This window comes from Hippoglossus hippoglossus, chromosome 10 (assembly GCF_009819705.1).
Source record: "Hippoglossus hippoglossus isolate fHipHip1 chromosome 10, fHipHip1.pri, whole genome shotgun sequence".
In the NCBI taxonomy this organism is placed as follows: domain Eukaryota; kingdom Metazoa; phylum Chordata; class Actinopteri; order Pleuronectiformes; family Pleuronectidae; genus Hippoglossus; species Hippoglossus hippoglossus.
The window spans coordinates 22,154,220-22,174,186 of record NC_047160.1 but is presented as its reverse complement, the minus strand read 5'-3'; positions in this window follow the sequence as shown (position 1 = coordinate 22,174,186).

Sequence of the window (19,967 nt, the reverse complement as noted above, 5' to 3'; positions counted from 1 at the left end):
GCCATTCTCAAAGCTGCAATCAAATACATCTCAATTAGAGCTTTTCTTCCTCTCAGTAATACCTGCTTTAATCTGCAGGGGCTCAAGACAGACATGGCAGACTACTACACAGGAGGCGTTCAGGGCCTTTGACAAAGTGGAGTAATTCCTGCTGTGAAGAGTTTTCATTTTCAGATTTTTTTTTTAATGCATAGAATATTATGAATTCGCACGAAACATGAAAAAAACTGCTTATTTTATTCGTCTTATTTTGAAATTATAAGCAAATAAGATACAAAAAAATAAAGACAATAAAAAGAGCGACTGTAAGAAATAAACTCATTTCTATATGAAACAAAACCAACAATCATGATAATAATAGCTGAACTCAAACTGTACTAATATAGAAAGTATTTTTATTTAAAACAGCAGGTGGCTTTATTCTTAACTGACATCATCACATTTTATTTTTTCGAGTCAATCAGCTCATGTGGTTTTTAAGTCTGTATTTTGCAGGAATATGTTTGTTATCAGGATCCAACAGTCACGTTAAGATCTGCAGGAAAACCCCATGTTTCACACAGGTGTCAGACGCCATCTACTGGCAGCTCGAGTCACTGTAACTCTCTGCTTCACACTTTGCAGCTTCTCATAGAAAGTGATGAATTTAAAGATGTAACGCATTTCAAAGTGTTTTTTTTATTATATATTATAGATATTTTATGTAATTATTACTTAAATTAATGAGTGTAAATTTAAAACAATGGCTACCTCAGAATAATAATAATACTAACATCTGGAAATGTTTTTCCTATATTACCAGAGGAAATAGAGAGGAAACTAACCATTGTTGTAATGGATTGAATTATATTAAATTATATGATCTATTAGAAATCTTTAAAAATAGATAATGTTTCGGGAAACAAAAAATTCTAGATTATTGTGATTTGTAATAAAAATGGAAGTTATCTTGAAATATATTTGAACAAATTGACCCCAAATGTCAACATTTTACTGTAAATCAGTAGAAAGTGTTTATTCTATAAAATAAAATTACCCCCCCCAAAAATAAGAAAAAGTAACTTTGCTCCCACGAGCCCAAATCAAACAAAAACTGTACAGATTTAATAACGTCCCATCCCCCCCCCCAGTCGCCTGAGTGTGGTCTCATAAGATTTTGAGGCTGAAAGAACAACCACAGAGCAGCTGAGCACCGTCCTGTTTGTGACGCCACCATGTGACCCTGCGGCCTGTCTATCCAGATGGCCACTTCTCTGTCTGTCTGTCTCTCTGCCCGTCTCCCTGCCCGTCTCTCTGCCCGTCTCTCTGCCCGTCTCTCTGCCCGTCTCTCTCTATCGGGGCTGATCTTCTAAACAGCTCCCTGAACCCAGCTGCTAACCACCACCAAAATATCCAGATGACACGGGCCTGCATACGCTTCAGTGTGTGAGGGGTTAAATTGTGTGTGTGCATGGTTATCGGTGAGGGTTTGTATATATATATGTGACGGGGTTATAGGTAGATTATATCAATATTATTTAAGTTGAATTAAATTGACAACTCGTGTATTTTCCACATAATATGTAACATTTGCCATTTTTATGCCAACAAATCTGCTTAAGACTTGAGATTTTCATGGAAGGGTCAGAAGAAAAGAATTCAAAGAAATCCCAGAACATTAAAATTCAAGAGCAAAGCACCAACTCCCCGTTTTAACAAAATATTATTCTCCTTGTGGATGAAGAAATTAAAATTTGGACCCAACGACAAACCAATAATTGATTGATGTCTCAAGGCAAATATCAGCCCAGTTTCCTGATCTCTAGCACAAATACACTCCCCGTGTATTTGAGCAAGGCAGGAAAACTGTTCCTGTGTTAACTAAGTCAGATTGTGTTCAGGTACCATTTGTAAGGTTATTTTTACAGATGCCATTTTCCCTGACCCTGTTTTGTAAGACGACTCTGCCTCTTCCAGGCGGCAGAGACACGATGGCCGTCCTCAGGTGGGCGTCCTTCCTATCCAGGACTGCGCAAACCACAGACCCCACACCCCCCCACCCACACCCCCTTTCGACATGGAGGATCTCCTTCGAGTCGTGTTTTTAGCGTTTCTGGATTTAAGTGTAGGCCACTTAACTATCTAAGCTTTCGTAGTGATCATCCCATTTATCTGGGATTATTGCAGTGAATTTACTGTTTGGTCTTCTTCCAGGCCTAAAATGTCAAGTCCAAAGTCATGTATGCAGTAGCTTTATTCGGTAAGACCTCCGCAGATCCGTCCAAAGCTGGTAGCAGTTGATCTTTGGATAGAGCATGAAATAAATAAATCCTCTTTAGCAGATCAATATTCATCCTATTTAATGCTGGATGTGAAACTGCTGGATTTGAGGTGGTAATGCTGATGTACAGCTAATCGTTGGAAAATAAGCAGCGGGGCTTTGCGATCCTCCAGCAGATAGTTTAAACAGGAAGACGGATGAGTAAATGCCGATTGTCTAGTCAGTGAAAAACCTGGTAGTGATTACTTGTAATTTATACCTTCCAATTAATGTGGAGGAGCTGGGAGGGGCGGTCGGCGCGAGCTCTCGTGTTGATGAGCGTGTTATTGAAGCCGGTGACACATTTCCTCCTGCAGTTTCACAGTAATGACATTGTACACTAATGATATTAGTTGACACCGCTTGTATAAATAGAGGGAGGGGAAAGCGAACTGATATAACAGAAGGGACGCGAGGCTTCATTATTATTCTTCCTCTCCTCCCTGCTCACTTGGCTGCGGAGGGAACAAGCGAGAGGACGTGACCTCTGGCTGGATTGGATTTTTTGGCACGAGGGAGGAACAGACTCTTCCTCCATGTGTAAATTCACTCTGCGGTACACGGCACTAAAGCACCTGTGACAGAGTGTGACAGCGGAGAGCCCCGTGGACTCATCGGCGAAGTCGTGACTGATAAGTGCACGCCGCCAAGGCCCGGTTCCCATAGCATGAGCTACATTAAAGCACCGGGAACTTGACCAGGGTAATTTACTGCTGAACTCTGTGTTCCCCTGTTGTGGAGCGCCCCGCCCACACAGACCCCTCAAGCCGCTCCGGCCAATGATTTACTTCACGTGTGTAGCTACTACGAATCGGGGGCAGGAGTCTGCATACCGACTCGGCTCAGTTCTCTTTCCGACGTTAGCACGACTGCTTGATGGATCGTCCCAAGATGTGTCCTAATTCCTGCAACAAATGAATGAGGAAATGCTTTAGAAAAAAAGGTTCTGTCTTGCATTGTCTGGCCAATGCTTCTTCTTCTTTTCTTTTTTTATTATGAAAAATTAAAACCTCCTCTGCTTGTGTGTCTTGACTTCACTGGGATAAAGAGGGATTTAACTTTTTCTCTCCTTTAATAACAAATAGTCAAATAGACCAAAGGGATTTTTTCCTCCATATTATGGCGCGTTTGAAGCTCCTTTATTTATTATTTTTCCTGAGGGCGACGACAATGTTTTCCCATAAAACACCAGGACCTTCAGTATTACAATTCTCCAGAAGGCTAATAATAGAGTCTATGGATAAATACAGCTTTCTGGCCTGGTTCCACACATGCAGACCACGACCCGGGCTTCTCTTGTGCTACTTGTGTAAACCAGAACGGGTTCGTCCTGTCAATTACCATAAATCATGGCACTGTTATAAGCAGCACTGTGACATGATGACAAAGGGACCTTTAAGTATAAATATTAGGCCATTAAGCTTGTCTTTGCCAATCTGGGATTACACTTATGACCTAGCAGGTACAAAATCTACTCTCCTCCCCCCACTGGTGCACATGATATCCACGTGGCCGAGCAACTGACATGAAAACAAAATAGATTTTCAGACTTAGACCAGAAACACCTGTGCTCCTGTGGCCGGATCCTCAGCCAAGTAGAAAGTGGCGGTTGAGTTATTGTTGTTGGGAGACGACGGCACATTAAACTCACTATACTCGTGTTTTTATATCCAAGATTCAAGAGCTTTATTTTTTGCATTTAACATTTAACACAGTAGGAGTGTGGTGAAATGTCTCCAGTTGTCCTAATAACTAAAATAATTTTAAATAAATCAACGTAAATACAACTATACACTACAAAAGGGTATTTAAAGGTTAAAAATAAATGTGCAACCAGACGACCGAACAAATAACTGGTTAATTAACCTACTGCAGTAAAAACAGTCTTTTCTTACAGGTTTGATCGTTCACTCTATGTTGGCGTGTATGTGTAAAATATATCGATTGGAATGTAAATTCATAAAAACAAACCGCAGGTCAGTGAAGCTGTGCTGGAAACCGGAGATCTCAGTGCAAAGGGGGAGAGCGCGGAGAAGGAGACCGGCTCAGTGCTACAAAGCTGCCGAGCCGGGATGTTTACCGAGGATTTTTGGCTCACCAGGCTGAAGGGCTGAGAGAGAAAAGAAGAAAGGAAAGACGAAAGAGGAAGAAGATGGGGAAAAAAAAGATATTTGGCATTTCTGACTTTTCCTCAACAAACACCCCAGGGTCTAAGAGTCTCATTTAAATAAACAAAACCAAGGGGGTTGGATCAATTTGTGGACAATAAGCTTTGCCCCCGGGCCCCGTGCTCTGACAAGCTTCGAAAGTGGCGCCGGACTGTGTCTCCTTGAGTCAGAGGTAGAAATCCCATCCTTCAACAAGTTGTTGTGGAGCAACGTTCACAGGCTTCACTGGTGGCCTCCGCCGCCTCTGCACCACTTTGAAGTCGGTGGAAGCAGACGCGACTGCAAACAGGAAAATCTCCATGTGCTAAAATGGCCGTTTGCCTCAAAGAGTGTTGAAAAACAATAAAATAACAGCAGCTCTCGGCCGTGAGGAGCCGAGCTCGGCCTGAAACCGGCGCCTGGACCGAACCACGTCAGGTTCAGGAGAGTGAGTGGAGCACCTGCGGACTCCACCAGCCAGGTCCCTGTCCTGGAGCGCTCCAAAGGTCGTGACCTCTCTGCAGCGGTAAATGAGGGGGGGGTCTCATGTGCTCTGACAACATCAGTGCAGCACAGTACAGCCAGTGTTCCTTAGTCCTTGTAGTTACCGCGTAAGGCCAACAGAGGGCGACCATGGCACAAAGAAACCCCACAAGTCAGTAGTTTTAAAATGTCAACAAGGATTGTAGGAAATCATAATTTCTGTAATTACTTAGCACTTAAAGCTTTTAAAAGTGTTTTGATTTGCATCAGGAGGATTGTTCCTGCTCCATGAGACAGACATTTAAATCTGAAACACTGCTGTGTTGACTGATTCCCACTGAAGCAGGTAATCTGAAAAACAAACACAGCAACAGGCAAATGAACATTTTCTAGTTCTGCAGGTTTTTTTGTGTTAATATAAGATGCTGAGGCAAATTGTATAACATTGTAAAATAGAGTGATGTTGATGAGAGGAAAGAAATTGTGATCGGTTATGATTATGACATGAAACACTTTTATTTCATAATAAAACGTGACTGATTACAACTGTGACATTGTGGAGATCAGTGGTCTGTGGACTGTGATGTGTGTGTGAGGCCACTAGAGACTGAACTGCTTCCACCAAAGACTTTGTTTTTCACCCAAAAGTAAAGTTGTAACCTAAAACCACCAAGGTTTGAATGATTGATTATTGAACGTTACACTGAAAATGTTTCTGTATATTGAGCTTCTTATTTTATTTCCTTTCTTTTCATGCAGAATTCAATGTCCTGCACATTGTGTGTACTTTCATTTCATGCATTTTTAACAGATACCTAATTATTATTATTATACCTCTCATTCCTTAACTTCTATTACAATAACACATATTCTATACAAATTTAACAGCCGGAAACTCTGGTAAACATTTGTCAAATCAGCAGTTCTACTGTTAAAAAAGTGACATTACATTTACTCCTTTGTTATTATAATAGATTCCTGAACTTGTTTTCTCTGCAGTGATGAAGTTTCCTCTCTGCATCTTATCTCCCCTTCATTGTACAGCCGGGGGTCACTCGGGGTCAGCGACAGTCTGTTTGACACAATACTCCACAACTCGGCCTCCAAACCCTCATCGGGCGCTGGCCCACGTCTCCACGGTGTGTGACTGTGGATGAATCAAACCACACAGACTCCATCAGTGCGAGGTAATGAATTCATGAGAGTGGCTGCCATGTTGGATTTGACCACAGGATGAACACAGGAATGTTCCGAGCAGGTGAAACTGTCTGTTTCTGCAACTGAAGATTTGCAGTGCTGTTGATTTTTAAAGGCCCATCCCAGGAATATGAAGTTCATGCTGTTGTGAGAAACATGAGAGAACCCGAAGACTTTCATCATTATTATTCTGATAATCAGCGTTGGTTGATTATTCTGCAATTACCAAGTTTTTATGGATGAATAAACTGAACTTTTGAACATTTAAAATGAGAATCAGTTAATTGCTATTTTGCATTTTTTACCTCTGCCGAGGAAGTGGGTTTTTCTGTGTGTTGGCACAATTACTCGGAAACTACTTGATGGATTACCAACAAACTCGGTGGAAGGATGTGGTTTGAGTCGGGAAAGAACCCTTTAAATTTTGGTTCAGATCCAGATCAAGGGTTAGTTTTTTTTCAGTTTCTTTAACATTGCGAGATTTTCAACATTTTCTTTGATTTCTCAGAGAATAATTTAAAAAAAAGTATGTTTAGGGGACTGATATTCATGCATGTGTGCAGTTTTGTGCAGATCTAAAATAAAAATCTTTGGATTTAGTGAATTTAAATATGGTTTCATAAGGGGACTGTTGGGCCTTGACGGAGTTTTGTGCTCTGCTTGTTCAAAAATATTTCTCCATGTCTATTCCGAGAGACTCTCTGCTCAAATCCCAATTTTTTTAATCCTGCAAGACTCAAATTATAATTTTTTTTCTCATTCTTTTAAAGGTGTGTTATGACACCCAGAGGAAAAAAAGAAGAATTCAGTGACAGTTTTATTTTTTTATTTAGCAACTCTATTTTCCCAAGGTGAGATCCGAGAACTATTGGCAGTGAAGGTTTCCTGAGTCAAGGGGCAGTTTATTGCTGGAGGTCAGAGAAAGTGCAGCCACGTTCACGCTGTACCACATTTCACACTTTTCTTTTACTCTCCTAAACTGAACTAATATCCTTTCTGTTATTAGTTCACATCTGATATAAGCAAAAAACAAGTTTTAATTTGTCTACGGCCATCCAATAAGAATCCGTATTGTTTTCTTGTTTGATATCGACGCTTTTGCAGGGGAGGTATAAATTCTTCTTGAGATTGTATCGAGACTCTTAATTTCTTTGATCCCATGGCTTCCTGAAATGGCCGGCTTAAACATTGTTCTGCTGTTCTCCCTCGTCCCGCAGGAGACTTTCCATCCCGTCGCAGACACTGAACGAGCTAGTGTAAGCCCCTCTAAGTCACTTTTAGCTCCAGCGCCTCGGCTTGTATGAGCCAATTCATGCTGAATAAGATCATGTTAATCTGGGGTTTACAACGGGGACTAAGTAACTCGATTCTATCCTCTGTTAACCTGAAGTCGCTGCGGCGGCCAACTGGACTCATGGCTGCAGGGTTTCTGTTGCTACTGTTCCCCGAGACAATGTGTTCATGTCTTCATCTCAAGTTCTCCTGTCGCTTTGTGCGGGCGAAGAGAGAAGATGAGGCAAATGCGCATGTACACGCAGCGTCCACAAAAGATCAGGGTTTTCAGTTCCCACAGTTTTGATTCAGTTTCCCTTTGTGCAACAAAAATGTCAAATAAATGAATTTAGATATGTTTTTTTACGACTTGAATAGAGGAGATGAGAATCTATTCAAATGTAAAATGAAAAAGAAGCGTTCTTGCTTTGCACTATTTGTAAATATGGTTATTTCTATCTTCTCTATATTAGCTGATACTGCTTTTGATATTGTTGTTTTTCATACTATACTTAAATACATTTTGACAAGTATAAATCTTAGAGAGAGAAGCCTCTTACCGTTTTATTGTACCGGAGTATGATGACAATAAAGATCTTTGAATCTGGAAATCTGAATTTGTGCCGTGAGCAGAATGCAGTGTAATCATCGCCCACCAATGACTTTAACTATTTTCATTAATCTCCAATAAAGATATCAACACTGAACAATACCACAGTTAAATATTTTTTTAGAGCTGTGTCAGAAAACATTTAAGGGAATTAGTTTTTCTTATATTCCCAGTTTTATGAGTTTGTGGAGCTTGAATTAATAACTGTCATCGTTTGACTTAAATCTGCAGTAATAATCTGTATTTATGAGATAAAGCTTCACAACCATGAAGGATTAAAATCAACGATTCACTAAAGACGTGGCATTACAGACAGTCAGGACAACTGACGCTTCACCAAAGATATGAACTTCAGGTTTAAGCCACTGTTTTGGCTGCGGTATGAGTTCTATCATCCCTCTAACTGCACAATGGGACCTTTTTAGTTGCAAACAAACCTGGAGTGTGTGTTATACTCTGGCAGCCGGGACAAGGAGTTTGATGTTGATGAAAAGCTGTCACCAGGAATCCTCTGATTCAGGCCGTGTGGTGTTTGTTGGCGTGATGCATGGAAGGGCTCGTCCCGGAGAGGTTAAAGCACAAAAATCTATTGATCCATTGTATGAATGAATGAATTTAACATTAATTAAAACAAATGTTATCAAGTGTAGAAAAGCCTTCACAATACACCAGTGTCTGGTTGAGTTTTGTTTCAATTATCTAAATACAAACAGTGATTTTCTTTTAAATAAAGGCAAGAAAAACCAGGTAAGTGAAGAGGAAAGTGCCACAAAAACTCAAACCTCAACAGAACATAAGAAAGTAAATTAACTGCTGATGATCTCAATAAAAAAGCCTCTATAATCTGCAGATAAGTGCTCGTTTATCAGTGATTTGATCAAGTGAAAGGTTTTTAAAAGCAGATCTGTCGATATAACTGACACTAAACTTATTAAATGCAAGTTTCCCCCCCATAAACAATTGAATTCAGGACGTTTTCTACAGTACATGTGTCCGTATCTGCGATTCCAACCTCTGCTGTCTTATCAAAGTTTCCAGACCAAACACAGATAATCATTTCGGATGTCATTTTGCGGCTCTTCACATATTCACACAAAAACTAATCCACACAAAGTGTCCGACATTACTCAAAGGTAGCTCCAAAAATGCAGTTATCTGAGGCCCAGTGTGGAGTACAGTCAGAAAACACTCGGCCTCCTGCTCCTTATCTCTGCGCTCTTCAGTGTGGGTGAGTGTTCTGGTGGAGGCAGATGGGAGGGAGATGAGTGGAGCTGCAGAGGAGGAGGAGGAGGAGGAGGGGGGGTGGTCTTCGTCGTTGTTGTGTCCGGGCGCTGGAGCCTATCGTGACTGGACATTGTCAGGTGGGGTCAGCGGCGAGGCCGGCCTGCGGGCTCGGCAGGAATGCGGCCATCTTATCAGTTGTAGAGGAGCTGGAGACCCTCTGAAAGAAAAGCAAACGTCTCTGCTCGAACACCCACATGGGTCCTGCAGCAGATTCCCCTTGCCCCCGCTTCGCTCTGGTTGGCAGATTTAAAGCTGCGGTGCAGATACCCGGTGACTCCGACTGTCACGGAGGCTGTGATTGAAGACATGTTCCCCCCTTTTCATCCCCTCTCCTCCCTTTCTACTGAGATTTTGATAGATTTATGCAACGCACTGATAATGATTGTTCATCTGCAGAGACGGTAGCTACAGGAGCTTAAAGCCGTTCCTCACCTCATAAAAAGGTGAATTCACGTTTGTAATTTAATACTTTTTGTTGCTTATCTGATCATATTTGAAAATAAATGCATGTTTTAATTGTTTTCATACACACAAACCCGTAAGAGCATTAAGAGCTTGGATTTGATAATTTCTATCTATTGTTATGAATTAAAATAATTCATCAGTCATGAGAATGAATTGAAGAATTCTGCAGAATTGAAATTCAGTCCACAGTGAATCTTCATCCTGTAGAAAGATGCTTGGTTCCATCATTTCAAAGTTACTGTAATGTCATAATGTATTGACTAATATCAAAACCTGAAACAATTACAAAAACAATAATCGATTTGTTGATCTAGTGAAACATAATCAATAACTAATCTGGTTATCATTTGTCTGTTTAAGGCATAAGTACAAAAGTCTTCATTTCGTTCCAGCTCGAGTATATTTTCAGTTTTTGGTCACAGTAAAATGTTTGATGGGCATATTTCACAACATCTTGAGATTTAAGGATGAATCAGTTAATCAAGACAAATAATCGGTAGATTAATCAAATCAGTCAGGAATGAAAATAATGAATCGTTTCATCGCTGTCACAGTTTTACATTTGGCGTGACGACAGATGAGCAAAAAAATAAGGTGCTGCAATCTGACTCTTCATGCATTTATTAAAACATGATGATAATGTAAAACCACATTGTGTTGCTCTCAGCCTCTTCTCCATGGTTTTATAACACAGAGCAGAGAATGGATCCGAGTGAGACCTCCACACATCACATGATGAAACTTGATAAAAAGTTGACACAGTTGACATTGAGCTTAAAGTTACAGAGAGAGAAAAAAAAGTTTTTCTGTATTCATGAAAAATTCAGCAGGATTTTCGATCAGCTGTGAAGTTGCAGAACTTTTGCCTTTCTCTCTTGGGCCATCCCCTCATCCCATAATCCCTTGCTCTGTCTCCTCCTCTGCTCCTTGGCAAGCCCGGCCAATCAAAGACCTTAAAGGGGGTGAGTGATAGGGGGTGGGATGAACCAATTACCGTGGCGACGACTGAAACCCTCCCTACAAACAGCCAAGTCACTAAGTCGCCAACTTGTTTCTCAGTTGGAAGCGAGCGCTGGTGGATTAGCGCTGCAGCAAACAGGCACAGGGGCCAACGCGGCTGGGGGCTGTGACCCCTCAGAATTGGGGAGCAACACCTCCATGTGAACCTCATAAAAACAGGAGGTGGAGGAAGCCCGCTCATACCGCGCCGACCGGCAGATTTGCATTGTTAAGGACTGGCGCGGTGACGCCGCTGGGTGGTCATGACCCCGTCTCCATGGCGCTGAGAGGGTGACAAACCAAGAGTAAATCCTTCAGCTCACACAGAGCAGACTTATATATAGACTCAATCTGGTCCCTCATTCAAAGGCATCAGTGGAATAAAATGGGACATGTGTGGTTGTGTGCACAAGTCTACGACAAACAAAGTTGTTGTTTTTATTCCGTGGCCCCGGTACCTGCTGCTCCCGCGCTCCCTGGACTGACCCGGGCTGGAAGCGAGAGAGGAAAGAGCACAGAGACAACAAAAAGAGGGCGTCCCATCCGGATGCACTTAACATGTTTGAATAGCACCCCCCCACTGAGCTAAACAGAAACTAACACTGAAAAATAAGTCTCACTCCACCAGAGCGGAAACGGTATTAATGCTGTTATTCATCCACACGGGGGGGGGGGGGGGTTCCTCAGTGTCACATACTGGTTTCATGCATCAGGTCCAATCAGGGTTTGGTCAAATCAAAATAGAGAAGAAACCAAAATCATGATACATTTACTAGTTTCTGTGGCAGCAGCTTTATCATACTTTATAATAACTAAAGAAAAACATCATTACAAATCATTTACTTGTTGCCTTATGTAACAGGGACAGTGAACAATCATACACTTTGCTATAAGTAAGGCAGGGAAGCTAAATGTCATCTGTAACTCATGGGAAGCTATTGCAAAATCATCAAATAGGGATTCTTAGAACTATTGCTGGACTATAAAAAAAACATATACAACAAAACCTGATGAAACTATATCAACCAGTGTCATTAAGAGACAAACCTCAATAGAAGTAGCCAGGGCTCAGTTTCCCGTCACCATTCACCACAAACTGTTGAGTCAGATTAATACTTTCCATTAAGAATTATTATTATTCAAATATTGACAGGAAACGTCACCACTATACTTCTATCTGTGTGTATTGATGATTATTATTTGTATCTGTTTTTGTCATTGTCAGGTACAAACACACACACACAAAAGAAATCAACACGTTTTATCATCCATTGAATTCAGATGAGTTGTCTGATTTAACTACAACAGATACTAATTCATAATCATATCCTTTAGATTATACTTTACTTATACACCATATCAATTCTAAGTGATTTCCCTGCACTATGTCTCCACAGCTCATTACACTCTGACCATAACACACCTATCAGCTTCACTGTAAACAAATTGCCACCCAGCTGACCCCGAGAGACAGAACATCTAAACAGGCAGAGAGATGTTACAAACACAGACACACACACACACTCTCCATCAGTCTAATGGCCGTTACACAGATAAAGGATCCGTATAAAGGTTTATATGTTCTGCAATAAAATGCTCCACACGTCTGAATCTCTGCAAAGTGGTTTCATGCAACCAAACAATCCTGTTGTTTGGAGTGAGAGATTTTTTTGCAAATGCATTTCCACGTGTGCGCTTATCAACTGGGAGATATTATTTTAGTAAAGTGACACCGGCGTCGTAGCACATCATATTATGTATATACCAGTGATCAGCAGGGTAAGTGTCTCCATACTTTCCTCTGTTGGATACAGATGTTCAAGTTGTAAAAGTCTTGAAGAGGAGCCCGTTGGTTACTTCAAGTGATCGCATATTCAGAAAGTCTAATAACTACAAGCTGTTTTAAAAAATGACTAATGGCTCAAAAGTGGAAGACCGTGGCTCGATCTTCTTAGAAAGTCTGAATCTGTTTTTTTCTAAAGAGCTGCTTCCCCTCTGTACCCCTCACAACGCTTTAATGGAAGTGTTATGCGGGGGCATTAATTACAGACACCAACAACTGATCGAAGCATCTATCACGTAGCCCAAATATGACCCATAATTCCGGGGGTGTTTTGGCACCGCGGGGGCCGCACCGTCCCGCTGAGCCAGACGTCTGAGCAATGAGCTGCAGAAGCGGCCAAAGGCTCATCTCCGCCGAGGCCAGCCGGGCCTCGTGTGACTGAGTGGGTGCTAGAACGCCAAGCAGAGAAGTGCTGGGTCACGGTAAAGGTTAACAAAATCAAGGCAGGGAATTTACGAGCGTCCGTGCTTCACAAGCGATGTCACCAGCAGCAAAGGGGGGGGGAGAGTGGTGTAAAAAGACAAGGGTGGATGAGAGGATTATAGAGTGTGTGGGAGCATGTGTGTGTTTGTGTGCGTTTGGTAGTGGGATCTTCACCTACTTTGCAAGCAATACATTGTGACAGAATGACGAGGGTCCTTCACCGTGAGTGTGTGTTCACTTCACACACTGCTGGGCCACTCTGTGCACCGACTCCAAGCAGCTGAGACATTGTGCACTTTATTAGGGAACACATCCTCCGTCAGTCTATCATTTCTTCTCTTTCTTATATACAGTTTATCTACATGCACATAAACTAAATACACACCTCATTATAAACATCTCAAGACTGGAATGACCATGATCTCAATAAGGTCGCTGTGTATTCGTTAAGAAGCTTCTTCATACTTAGATGTTCGCCCTGATGGATTTGATTCGGGCGAGTCTGAATCAAACTTGATGAGCAACTTTCTCCTTCCAACCATAAACTTTTCCTTTGTAGAAAAGAAGCAAAACTGAAGTTGTAGTCATGTAAAAACATTGTTGTTAAGATATTTAAGACTGTATGACAATTCTTGATATGCTAAATACATAAAATATGTGTTAAACAGGCTTCATATAAGAGCAGTGAAGAATTTTGTAATTCCTCTTTTGAAAAAACAAAGAAAGTGGAGGTCCCCTTATACAGAACTGTATGAGCTGCATTGTTCTTAAATCTGAGGTTGCACCGAATGGCCCTCAGTAAAGCACATACCGTCACCAAGGCCCCATAGTTCATACATTCCTCACTAGGAAATTGGTGAAAATCTCTCAATGTCAAAGAACGTGAGAAAAAAAATCAGGATCCAAACCAAAACACAGAAGGGTTCTTTCTTCCACCAAGTTTCCTGGACATCTGTTTGGTTGTTTTCGTCCAATGCTGCTGACAAACAGACAAACTAACCAACTAACAAATAAACAAACTTGAATTTCTCAACAGTCCGCTCATGAAACCAGATTCACCAGCTCTGGATTGTTATTTGGATCTGCACCAAATTGCACACTCGTGTAAATATCAGTCCTCAAAACATGTCTGATTGTTTCCTGAAGATTCACGAAAACTCAATGTTCCTGCAAATCCTGCATTTGTTTGACATGTTTCCTTACCTGTAAAACTTTCTTCTCTTAAATCTCTCTCACATAAAAATTGCACTTGATGGATCTGTTCATATCAAACCGTTCCAGATTGTCATTATTTAACTCAGAGCATTATCTCCATGTGAAAACACTGACATGCAGTAATGTGAGAAACCCTTCCACACATCACCAACACACACTGACACTCACACTGTACAGATAAGATGCCTCGTCCATGTTCCTGTAAGTGGAGTAGGAGCCTCAGATTTTGGGAGACAATCTAGCGATAGGACACTTCATCACGGTGGTTTGTGGAAGGTTCTCTGCTCTCGCCCCCCCCCCCCACACACACTGATAGCTCCAGCTTGTCTGGAAGAGGTTACGCTTTGCGATAGTCTGGCAGAATCATGGATCGGTCTCCGTGGACCAGTTGGAACCCGTACACTGTATCAGGTTCTAGCAGCATGTGGTTTCAATTTGATCTCGCTCAAAACTGCTTTCATTTCTCTTGATCAGTGTCAAACGGTGCAAATGCTATTATTCTATGCATTATCAAAGTAACAACAGATGATATAAGTGGTCCACTTCCAACCAAAGCTGTGGGGTTGAACGTGCATGTTTGACGCTGCCTCCCTGACCGGCTCTTTTTCCGTCCTCGCCACATGTGAAGACATTCATCATTTTCACAGATAATAACACAGAGCATTGGATTTCCCTTTCTTATTTTTACAATTCTACCCCCGGGCTTAGCGCACAGTAGGCATCTGCCTGCCCATACATCTAATCGACTGCGGTGCTGAAGGCTGGTACATTCAGGCGATACTTTTGAGTTTCCAAAAAGCCGTGGGGGAGAGTCTGCGGCTGATGGCTCCACCCTGGGCTGAGCACCATCCATCTCTCCCCCTTCCCGTCGCCTGCCGCCCCTCTGCCGAGCGCCGCCCCACTTGAGATCCATTCAGAGAGCATATTTGCCAGATGACAGCGTGCTCTGTGTACCATCCATTATGGCTAAGGCAGATACATTGTCATCAGGAGCCTCTCATGCTGGCATAAATCCATGGTCAACAGTAAGTCTGGGTCAAGTGATTTATACACAGGGGCACGGACGGACATACACTCGCTCTTCCACAGACATATACATCGAGGCATGTTCAAACACACATCTGCCAGGCAACTGCCCAGGCCAAACTATGGAAACCTGTTACTGTACTCACAAGAACTGTAATGGGAGTCTTGTTTAAAGTACAGAGGAATCTGGTCAGAGTCTGGCGGAGGTCACTTCTTGAGGAAACGCAGAGACGGAGGGAGTGAGTGCTCGCGGCTCTCCTCCTCTCTGCTCCTTTTCACAGTGGAGGAGCAGAGAGGAGGAGGAGGTGGTACAATGTGAAAATCCCACAGACACAATTACACTCTCGCGTTCGACACATGCATGCATCCAGCGTGGAAGCACAGAGCCGTGCACGGACAGGGGGTGGCGGGGGCGGGGGGGGGAGATGAAGTGCCGAGCGGGTTGACTGTACTTGACCGTAATCTCTGGATGAGGATTGAGAAGATGCAGTGCGTGTCCCGGAGGCTCACTTCTAACATGTCTGTCGAGCCTCTGGTAATACTCGCGCATTACAATATTCCGGAGAGGGACGTCTCACTCGAGTCAAATGGTTTGTGCTCAAGGCCACGGCCGTGTTGAATGAGCACGCGACCACTGAAACACCACATTTGAAGAATTGGTACAACACTCAGTCAATAAAAGGTGCCGTTCCATGTGCTATAATTCACGTATGACTAACATAAGAGCTCATAATGTAAGCACTGGAGCCTCAGTGTGGATTTAAGGGGGTTTCTAAAATAGCTAAATAGCGTCATTTCCATCACGCCCAACAGACAAGTGGTACGACAGGACTATTGGCAGTTTGTCAAAGTCACATCACAGCGGGGAGGTGGACTGATCCTCCTGAAATTGCCCACTGTCTGGTCTTTGAAAATAAAACACAACAGATAGTTGTTGGTCTTAGCCGCAGCCCGCACGCCCCCGCCGCTCCACCCCCCCACCCCCCCATTGTACATCATCAGACTTCAACAATATTGACTTCTGTTGAGGAGATTAGCTGTCAAGCTTTTATTTTGTTAAGGGATCAAGGTCCTTCGTGTTCTTACCTAAATATAACTTTACTCCATTGCAGGTTTGAAATGACGGGTGCAGGTGGTATTTCATTTATGAGAGCACTCAAGACCCAGAATGCCTTGGCTTGACCACTGGGCTTTGAAAGGGATTATCTGATGAATTTGTGTTTTACAGCAGCTGTTAGTGAGTCACCGGGGGTCTAAAAGTGGACGCGAAAGCCCTCCACCAATTGTGGCGTACGCTCACTTTCATTTTTTACTTGTCTGAAAGCTTGCTGTCACCCCCGTTCGCTTTAAAACATTGCATTTCCTTCTCGGAACAGGCCGCCGGAGACATTGAAGGTCTCGATTGAGATGGGATGGAAAGAAACACATGTCACAAGCACAGGGCCGTGTGATAGGGGTCGTATCAAACTACACCCCAAATTTAAACGTCCTTAACCCTGTCTCTGAGTGCATCAAGTTGATGTTTTGCATGTCTGCATCGATAAGGATCCCCTGCAGGATAACTATGCGCCACCTCTTAGGTCATTGGAGATTTGGCTTTACGAGGCAGGAAGGGCCACGATTGATGACCTGCTAATGCCCACTTGGATACTTGGATTGCCGTCACCATTCGCGAGTGGCCAGCAGACCAGGACTAAATGGGACCGGGCGGAAAATGTCACCTGCATGCACAACCTTTTACACCCCGGAGCCCTTCTCCGAACTGTAAACTCTATCTTACACGCCCCACCAGAATCCCACCAGCGACACCGGCCCTCCCCAGCCTCGCTGTAAATCAAACTGCTGTCCAGAGCAGCAGGACTCAGCCGTCCAGCTCTCCGGAAAAGCGACATATGGTAAATCCCCAGCGCTGCGATATACCACTGGAGGTCCAACATGACCATAAAGGTCAGAAGGTACACCTGGCAAACTGTGCTGGGATTTTTGTTACATGGTGTGCGAGCGAAGAGGAAGCGGAGCACCAGGCCCCCCCTTCAGCCAGAAGTCTTGTTGACAGAGTTTAAATAATTGAAAGCCAATCGGCTGTGCAAATGAATATCGGGTTTAACGCCGAATAAACCCAAGTGCATCTGAAATTCTGATTCTGATCATGCCTCTGAAATAGCTTGACCTGCGAATGGAGTGTGTTGAGAGCTTTTAATCCAACGTAAGAGGAATCAAACTGATAACTGGCCCATTCTAAAAAGGAAATAGAAGCTTATTGGCTCATTGGTGTTAGTTATACAGAGATTTTCACGTTATATTCAGAAAGTCACATTGTTAAGTAAATTGGTGAATGACGAGAGACTCTTGTGGGACACATCGTTGGGTTTGGGTGATGTGACGTTTGTGCTGATGGACACCTCTGTGTCTAACTCGCAGTTGGCTCTGTTCTCTGCTTTGGCTCAATAAAATGCTGATGTCTCTCCAGGCTGCCGGATCCTTTAAAACCATCTGTCACCGTCGTCACAGAGCAATTGGCAAAGACGTAACTTTTGAGTTACTGTTTTGCAAGCTCACCTTGTGCTGCGCGAAGCAAGCGAACCGGACCGCGAGGTATTAAAGGTGAAAGGATCAGATGGCAAACCAATATTACTTTGGTGTTTTGGTGTTGAGATAAATTAAATAACCTCATCAGTAAACCTTCCTGTTGTGTCCCTGCTAATTATTCAGATTTGTAACGTGTATTATTTGTAGTGACGGTTATAAGCTGTGCCAGAGGCCTGTCAATGCTGCAGCACTTATTCCTCAACACTCGATGTGGCAGTGACGTGTGCGGCAGCTGGACCGGGTCGCCACATGCAAACTGTTCCTCCCAACATTCTCCACACTCACGCACGCACACACACACACACACACACACACACACACACACACACACACACACACACACACACACACTCTACCCCCCCCAGGGAAGCGTCGTCTGAGTAATGAGACATAACTGGGCCTATGTTCAACGTGCCATCACTTAATGTGACATGAATCTCCCTCGCTATGTGTGATCGATCTATTTATTACCCTGTTTATGTAAAGCCAAGCAAAGTCTCCTGATGCGGGATTTCTCCAGCCTGAAATATCAATGGCCATCACTCACTTTTTATTGCTTTTTTTCGTGTCCTTTCTGGTCTCGTGGCATTTGTTTTGTGGTGTGTTGGGGGCAGGATATAATATAAGAGGTGGAGCGGCACTGCAGAAAAATCTACAGGAATCTGTGCTTGCATATTTGACTTTAAATGGAGGAATTTCTGTCCGTCTGTATTTTTTCTCCAATAACTTCTCGTCCGATTGATCTCAACCTTGTCGGTGTTTTGCTTTAGGACCGGAGGAAGGTCAGGGTCAGGGCGTCAAACATCACATTTCTACATGTTGCTTGACGTGAAGAAAAAGGTGAAACTACACGATGAGGTCCGTGCAGAACCCGGACAATTTAAAGCAAGCACATGCCAGCAAGAAACTCAGCTGTGCACTACATTGTGTTGTGCATTCAAGGTTTCACCCCCTTCAGTGTGTAACATTGTATCTACTCTGCTTTTCACTTGCAAAGGTTAAAAAATTGAATGGACACTGCACTTGTTAATTCAACAGCCACGTATAAAAGTATCATACTATAACCGTGACAGGTAGCGGAAGATTTATTTTGCAGCCTGTATTTTCATCTCTTTGTTGTGGCTGTTGTTTATTGGAACTTGTGCTGTTCTTCTTTGTGTTGCACACAAGATTTGCTGGTAAGTGTGTGAAGCCTGTCACAGTTAATGTAACTCTGAATGGACAAACACACTCTCACTGACATGACGGTCAAACAGCATCTCATGCCTCCTCCGCCAACACCTTCCCAACGTGGGAGTCCAGCAATTCTTTAAAAAACGTTTCCAAATCATCAATCTGACATCCACCCACTGGCCAGCTGTGCAAAGTAAGAAAGTTGGCCAGGTATGAGCTTCTCTCTCAAACTTTATTTTATTTCTTCAATCTCAATTCCTACATATGCCTTCAAGAGAAACTGTCTAATCCACATATTCAAACCAATTTTCTGTTTTGCATCAATGCAGGACTGTTGGCTTGTTCAGTTTATGTTTTTTAATTCACCTCAGCTTTATTTCTCTAAACTTAACTCCTCTAATCACCTAGATGAGAACAAATGTGACTTCACACTCCATATTGTGACATAAACCTAAACAAGTGATGGGCTTTTCTTGTAGTTTAAGCAGATCCTCGTAAAGGCCACATTTTCCCCATGTGAGCTTATAACGCATCAGGCATCTGAAAAGCAAAACTGCTGTTTAGCTTTTTACCCAGTAAAGATAAATTAAACCTATAAAGATCACGGAGGATGATGTAGTTCACTTCATTTCGATTTCACCTCGCGGCTCAAACATAATGAAAACAGGCAGATGCTTAAAAGTCTCATTAGATTGTGAATCAAAGCTCATTCCAGAGCTGCTGCAGTATCTCGTATTCTACTTCAGATCATCTTTAGAGCTGTAAGCTTTGGTCTGAATCCCCCCCCCCATGCATCCTGCTGCATGCAAACTGCCATGAGAGCATCTGGGCTTCTGCTGTCATGCAGATGCCGGCCCTTCCTAAGAGTGGCTCCTCGGGGGCAATCCCAGTTACAAGCTCTGGTGTTAACCTGCTGGAGGACTCTTATCAGCTACATGTCAT